Here is an 8,204-nt window from a genome sequence, read left to right as displayed (position 1 = left end):
GAAATTCAGAAAAATAAAATAAATTATACTAAAAAAATAAATTAATAGCGACGGAATTATAAATTCCGTCGCTAAAAATGATTTTTTAAAATTTTTTTTCTTTAAATTAGCGACGGAATTTATAAATCCGTCGCTTATTAGCGACGGAATTTACAATTCTATCGCTAAAAATGATTTTTTTTTAATTTTTTTTCTTTAAATTAGCGACGGAATTTATAATTCCGTCGCTAATCGATAATTTTTTTTTTTAATTATTGAAAAATTAATAGCGACGGAAAATATAATTCCGTCGCTAATTTAAAGAAAAAATTTAAAAAAAATCAATTTTAGCGACGGAATTTAGCGACGGATTTATAAATTCCGTCGCTAAAAGTTAGAGACGGAATTATATTTTCCATCGCTATTCTTTAGCGACGGAAAATAATTCCGTAGCTAAATTTAGCGACGGAATTAAAAATTGCGTCGCTAAGATGACGTCAGCGACCGAATTTTACGCGACGGTCGATTTCCGTCGCTAATCGATCGTTAACCTCGATTAGCGACCGAATAGCGACGGAATTGGTCCGTCGCTATTTCGGTTAATTTTTGTAGTGAAGGGGTATTCATGTTTGACATAGGCTACGTTGGTTGAAATCTTTAGGGATAATTCTGTACTACAGCTTGGAGGAGGGATTTTAGGACATCCGAAATTATCTATGAAACTAGCAAATGGAGCCCTAAGCTAGCCGCTACTTGTGAAGTATGGAGAGATCAAATTTGTCAGTCAATCTTCTTAAGATTGGGCCATTACCAAATAAAAAAAAATTCTTTTCTTAATTTATTGTTTATATCTTACTTATATAATGAATTTAATCCAAATTTAGGATGCTTGGGAGTGGTTAACGAATGACTAATCTAAATTAGTTAACCTCATAGAATATTAATTAAATTAAACTGAGGCCTACAATAATAGACTTTAAAAGCTTCTTATAAGTCAATTTCTTCAGCTACGCTAAAGATTATCAGGAACCAGTAGTACTAATTAAACCATTATCTTTAATATTTTTTTAACAAATCTAATCCAAAATATTCTATTAATAAATTAAAACTATTAACGCAACAAATCTACGTACTCCCAAAAATTTTAGAATAAATTTAAATCATTTTTCAAGTTATTAATCCTACAATATAATCTTTTCATTATATTGCTTAAAATTATATATCTTAAATCCAATTTAAGTTTAATCATTTTATTTGTCCAATTAGGTTTAGTTTCAGTACTTAGTTTTCAAAATTGTATGTATCTATTTATTTTTTTATTGATTAATCCTGAGGTGGACAAATTGGCCTGATTAGCTAGCTGGGATGTGAATGATGGTTAAGTGTATTGACGTACGATGCATGCATTTTTAATTTGCAGCTTATTAATGGCGTGCACAATTATATATCGTTTGAGTCTACGATTTGAATCCCAAGTGACGTACGGCATTTTGGTGCGTGGAACTCGCGTACATAATATCCACCAGCGTTAGCACGCGGTCGGTGCAGTGCATGGGTGGCCGAGGTCAACTTATAACCACGCCTGAGACAGCGACGCCAGCACTCTACTGTAGATGACTGACGGGCGATCAACAGCTGACTGACGCGCTTCGGCGCTTGTGACCAGATGGCCGGTCTTTCGCAGCAAATTCACGTACGTGTAGGGCCAGCCAGCCGCCTAGCTCGTCGTGCACGTACGCCTGTAGCTGAAAGGGACGTCGAGTCCAACTTAATTATTCCATTTCCTGGCCTCCAGGAGCAGTCGATGGAGACAGCTGTCGGCCGAATTGTCAGTGATCGACAGTCAGTCGGTAGGAAAGGGCAGATGGCTAGCAATCGACGTCGGCCAATCCATGCCATGTATGTGCTTGCTTGCATCATCATCGAATTAATTAACAGAAATATATATATATATATATATATATATATATATATAGCCAAGTGCTTTCCGTTGATCATCCTCTCTCATCTCTCCCAATTAAACTTCAATATCCATGCTTGAACTCAAAAGGAAACTCAAAGATTCTCACTGAGTATAGACGTTGTTCAAGCATCCTTCTGGGATGAACCTTCTTATAGGCTGGTTTTTTGGACTCCGAATGCATAAGATGAGATAATTCTAAGAATGAGCTAGTAGAATTGATGAATTCGATGATTGATCGATGAAATTTTCAGTATCTGGAGAGATCTATTTATACCAAGTGAAGGGTACTATGAAGAGGTTGAATACTCGATCTGGATCATCTGATCTGGAGGATTGTAACCCTTCAAATAGGATTTTTTTAAAAATGTACATGTGAAGTGCATCAACAAAGCGCACATTGCGCACGTGTGCAGATGGTGGGCTACGAGCTCACAAGTGCAAGCATTTGCTCGCCCGTGAGAAGAAAGCATATGAGCTTTTTGTGTTAACTCCGTTAACATAGCATCATTAATAAGGAAATAAAACCCATCAAATTTTTCTGATGTGGGACTATTCCTCATTCACTTCCTTATATAATATTAATTAGCAATTAATATTATTCTGAGCCGACTTTAAACAATTAATTTTTCATTCACCTTTAATCGATTTTAAATAAATTAATAATTTAAATCTATCTACACGAAATATAGATTTAAATTTTGAAGTCAATTTTGATTTTCATCGATTGTTGGATATTGGATCCTTTAAAGGCTCCAATATCTAACAAAAACTCCCATTTAGGTTATGTTAAAATGGTTCAGGAACTTCAGGTTATATGGAAGTCGACGCGAGTATTGCTAAATATATATCAGTTTGCAGTACCATAAAGCAAACATCCAAAAAAAATCAGTCATATGACAGTCCAAACAAAGCTTCACCAGTGACTGTGCGCAGGCTTCAACCTTATCGTAGTTTGAAAACTTATTTAATTATGTTTTTTGTGTTTATATTATAGCTAACAATTTATATATCCACAACCGGATCTCTACTATATGTATATATATATTTCAAATGTTTCCTTAAACAGAATTTAAGGTAATATATGCTATAATGCATCTAATTAATTCGCTATTTATAAAGTACTTAGGCATTCGTACATAATAAGATCAACATGTTTAACTTCTTTATCCAGCGTACTTCTGAATAGTCTATAAAAATTGTGATAGACACTTATGAAATTCATACTTATTTGTCAATTTCTACGTGATCAAAAGAACTCAATTACTTGGAATTCAATTCATAAACAATCTTTTAAATTAACTTGATAGTGCCTTTCACCATGTTGATATGTGGATTGATGGTGTCGGAGATACTTGATTTATCACAGGAGATTTTGAAGGTGATCTCTAAATTGGATGTGTTGAGGATTGACTGGGGCTTAGAATTACTTTCAAAGAACTTGATTGAGTAGGATTTCTTTATAAACAACTTCTTTTCCTTAGGATTAAAGGCATATCGGATTCTTTAGTGATAGTTATAGTTACAGGTTCTACATGTTCCTATAGATGGGTTTCAGTGGGTGGAACCATAGAGGGGCGAGGACTTGACTAAGACTTTGTACTTAATTCTACATCTATCGTGGCTAACACATCTCTGTTCAATACGTACCTATGTTTACTGAGAGAGGCCTTCCATATTCTATTTTCTATCGATATGAGATAAACAATTTTACATTAGATGTTATAAGAATGAATTAAGAATACTTTTTTTTAACTCACCTAATGAACAATTGATGTCACCTGGCATAGGACTCAATTTTAAATAGTTGATAGTTTCATCACCAATAAGTTTAGAGACATCAAAATGGTCCCCGGGACAATGGTGCAACGGTAGGACATCCGGGTTGTTACCCAGAGACTCGCGGTTCGATCCCCAGCTACGGCGTATTTGCAAGAATTTTCTTTAATTTCAAATGGGGAACGCAATCAAATTAAGGATGCTGGGCATCTGGATTGGCTGCCGTATGAGCTTCCCGATTTATCCTGGTGGTCGGTGGGAAACTTCCGTGGGACCGGGCCGGCCACCCCCAGGGATTGAGTCCATGAGACTGATTGGGATTTATCATTTTTTTTAGAGACATCAAAATGACGAATAGATAGAAAGTCAGCCAAAGTTGAGTATACAGAATTCTCTCTATGAGGACCTAAGGTTGGTTGTGAAGGTAAATCTGTCTCCCAGTTGGTGGGTCAAGTAAAGGTGGTATGAGGTTTGATAAAAATATATTGAGTTTTCCAAATTTTATTTGAAGTATGGTATTTTTCCAATAATTGTGTGGTGGGACGGGTTGTGAAAAATAAGACACCAAGTTTACTCTTCTTGATAAAAGAAATAGTGGAAGATAGTATAGATGTTAATTGCAAGTCATAATACTCATCAAATACCATGACTACTCCGTTAAAAGAATTAGAAGCCAATTGATGCAATGGAATACAAAAATATTTAAAATTTCTTCAAAGAAAGCAAGAATTGAAAATCTGAGCCCACCCTATATTTGTCCTAAGAAGAAAGTAGTAAAACCTTCTAGTGACTGATAAGGATGCTGTGTAGAGTTTGGGATTAGCAATTGAAACTCAAAGGGTATTTTAAAATTAACACGAATGAAGGTATTATCTACTTCTATAAATTGATGAAGTTGTTTCAAACCACAAAGATGAATCCATGTTTATAATGAATATGCACACAAGATTAACTCCAAAAGAAAGAAAGCAAAAAAGAACCCAAGTAAGATCAAAAGGAAACTTACTGAGGAGATAAACTCGCTGAAGAGGAAGAGGCGGGAATAGTTGAGAAGCACTCAAGAAAGAAGACAGTGAAAACATAGCGACGAAGGAACGAAGAACTAAAATCATAAAGGGAAAAAAATCAATCGATCTACGTTAGGGAGTGCACACCACAAAAAAAACCACTGAATAGAGACGGAATTAGCGACGGAATTATATTCCGTCGCTAAATATAGAGACGGATTTATTTTATCCGTCGCTAATCGAGAATTTAGAGACGGAATATTAATTCCGTCTCTAATTCCGTCTCTCTAGCGACGGAATATAAATTTCTGTCTCTAAATAGAGACGGAATAGAGACAGAATTATTATTCCGTCGCTAAATTTTCAATTTCTAAATTTTATAAATTATCATAAATTAAAAATTAGCGACGGAATTTTAATTCCGTCTCTAAATTAGCGACGGAATTAAAATTCCGTCGTTAAATAGAGACGGAAGAAATTTTCCGTCGCTATTGTCGCTATTAGGGTTCCGCCGCCGCCTTTTTTTCCCTCCTACGCGAAATCTTCTCCTCTCCTCCGCGCGATTTTCTCCCCCTCGTCTCTCTCGCGCGATTTTCTCCCCCTCGTCCTCTTCCTCTCCGGCGAACTGTCCTCCCGGCGCCCTCTCCTCCTCCGGCGAACTCTCCTCCCGACGCCCTCTCTCTCCGTTCTCCGACGCCAAGAGCTCCGCGCGTTGTCCGTCCAACTGAGCTCCCGCGCGAACAGATCTTCTCCGGCGAATTCCTCTCCTCCGCCGAACCCCAGCGGCATTGTCCTCCGGCGAAGGTTCCCTCCCTATCTCCGAACCCTAGCTCAGATCCCTAGCTCCGGCGAAGCCTCCCTTCCTAGCTCCGAACCCTAGCTCGCGCGAGTATCTGGAGGCATTTCCTGATTGACTACTTCATCGGCTTATTTTGGCGGCTTTGCATTTGCAGGTACTTATCTTCTCCTGTGCTCATCCATTGATCTCAACTTTGATCTCGCCATCGTTGAGTAGATTGATCCCTCGTACTTATCTTCTCGTTTCCTGTTCTAAGGACAAGCAGAAAGCAGAACTTATCTACTTGAATCTGATGCATCCGGAAAAGAGGAACCAAAATTGCTCAGGTTAGTCCATATTCCGACCATTTTAGTTTCTAGAGAAGAAAATCTTCATCTTTGATAAACTTAATTTAATCTAGGTTTCCTTGTTCTCTCCGGTTATTCTTCCATATCTGCATCATTTTCTAGTTCTAAGAGAAGAAAATTAATTTTCATCTTTTGAGAATCATTGCCATGATTGTTGATCTCACTGCTACTTGAAATAGGATGTAATTAACTATACCCTCATTTCCATGATTGTTGATATATTTATGTTTTATCCAAAAAGTACTGGGATTCTTCCATATTTCCTTCGAAATTCAAATTTGATGTACATTGTTTGTTCCTGAATCTGGAAATGTCTTCTGTAATCAGCTTGCTTAAGGATCTGAGTTAACATCTTCTGTAATCAGTCTCCTCCCAACCCTAACTCGCGGAACTCTTCAAAGCTAAACAGGTAAACCCTAAGCTGCTTGTTTATAACATCTTTAAGGTTAATCCTAAGCTGTTAGCATTTAATAGGTGTGTGTCTAATTCACATACATACAGTCCTTATTAACTCTATGTGTGTGTCAGCCCCATTGGTTCATGAAAGATCAACCACAACAACTCTAGGATGATTTCAATTTTATTTCGAATAAGTTTTGTGTTATAATATTATTTTGCAGATACAGATCAGTAGCTGCCTGCGAGGTAAGTAGAATTTTTTACATAAATTTATATCATTGTCTTTTTGTATCATATCCATATATTAACCAGGAAGCGGCTGGGGCAGGTTCCATTCTAACTGCTGAACAGTCAAAGAAACAAGCGAAACTAAAACATTCTCTTGAGGTACTACAACATCTTATAATAATATGAGTAGATGTCAATGCTAATGCTTGATGTATTATCTACTTCTGTGATGCTTGTTTGAACTTCTTTATATCTAACTGACAAGGAATTACAAGAATTTTTGGTGTGTTAGTGAAATTTTTTGGCAGAAATTCCTTATATATGTTTGAATTGTAAATAACTATGCTTCAGTTCTGCATGCCTTCACCTCCTTTTCTCTTGTGTATTCTTGCCATTGTTTCTGCATTTATTTTGGAGGCATATAATGAATGCAGAAATTATGATACCAAGTCTAATATACAGTGTCATTCATCTTTATTGAACATTAGATTTCCTTTCATCTCATTGTGGCTGTTGTCATTCTTTGGGATGAGTTGGAGCTGCCTGTTGGCAAAGTGGTCTTTTCAATGGTTTTTGGCATTGTACTTCAGCTTTTTATCTGTACCATAAGAAAACTGCAGAGATGCAGGTAGAAATAAACATTATCAGCGAGCATGCAACACCAGCAAGTTGCTGTCCTCAGCTCTTCTCATCTTGCATTTCCCACAATTCTTAGTTGGACAAATTAAAGTGATGTAAAATCCGTGAACTGTGAAGTTGTCAAACCATCTCACTTCTTTGGAATCACTTGCTTAGCACAATTAATTGTGCTAATATTGGTGCCAATCATCCTATTATCACCCAGGATGCATGTTTTATAGTTAATGCCCTTTATGTGCTTGGCCTTTGGTATTTGTTCATGCGATGGGAATCATTGTTATTGTATGACTCAGAAATTCATTGATTTTCGTTTCTGTTCCACTTGCATTCTGATTAAAAATTTTAATCACTCAAGCAGAATGTATTCTTCTTTGTTGGTAAACCTCCAACAACGTGGGCTTCCAATGCTGCAGAATGTAAACCTCCAACAACTTGAAATTCCTTGTTATTTACTAGGTCTTCTTTTTCATTGCAGAATGTATTCTTCTCATTTTATGAATTGCATTTCCAGTATGCATCTTTTTCGTCATTGCACCTCTACAAACCCAATCTTTTTATGAAATGCATTTCCAGTATGCATTTCCAGTATGCTGCAGAATGTTGTTGAATGAAGCAATTGTCTCTACATTTTATGATTCTCTATATTGATACAATCTATATTGAAGATATGTGATATTGGTTTTACAGTTTGTGGTGAAAAGAAAAGCAGTTGGGATTTGGAGTTGCAAGGACTGCGGCAAGGTCAAGGCTGGCGATGCTTAGATATATAATATTTTGGTAGCATTGTATTTAGACATATGATACAGTATTAAGTATTATGTATTGATGAAATTTGTAGTACGATATCGGAATTTTGATATGTGAACCAGTGTCGTATTGCTCAAATTGTAAACAGTATTTTGATATGTGATGCAGAGTTTAGATATGTGATGCAGTGTTTATTTTAAATTTTAATTATGATATGTTATTATTCAGATTGTAAACAGGACTCTAAATATGATACAGGTAAAGAAGATTTAAAAAATCATTAAAATCTAGCGACGGACATTTATAAGTCTCCGTCTCTA

At 36.2% G+C, this 8,204-nt stretch overlaps 1 long non-coding RNA gene across 2 annotated transcripts; it reads left to right on the top strand.

Moving 5' to 3' along the window:
* The first annotated feature begins 5,250 nt into the window (after positions 1-5,250).
* On the top strand, positions 5,251-7,966 carry LOC141818398 (uncharacterized). 2 transcript variants are annotated; one of them, XR_012600957.1, is made up of 4 exons: positions 5,251-5,678; positions 5,781-5,850; positions 6,199-6,280; positions 7,825-7,966. It is a non-coding gene; the product is annotated as an uncharacterized LOC141818398 (long non-coding RNA). The 2 variants fall into 2 exon arrangements; XR_012600958.1 differs by lacking the exon at positions 7,825-7,966 and adding an exon at positions 6,400-6,437.
* The last annotated feature ends 238 nt before the right edge of the window (positions 7,967-8,204 follow it).

Source organism: Curcuma longa, unplaced genomic scaffold (assembly GCF_044706935.1).
Source record: "Curcuma longa cultivar G26 ecotype Majalengka, Jawa Barat unplaced genomic scaffold, ITB_CL_G26_1.1 contig_24674, whole genome shotgun sequence".
Classification (NCBI taxonomy): Eukaryota; Viridiplantae; Streptophyta; class Magnoliopsida; order Zingiberales; family Zingiberaceae; genus Curcuma; species Curcuma longa.
Note: the sequence above shows the minus strand (reverse complement) of the source record. Positions and strands in the feature narration are given on the sequence as shown.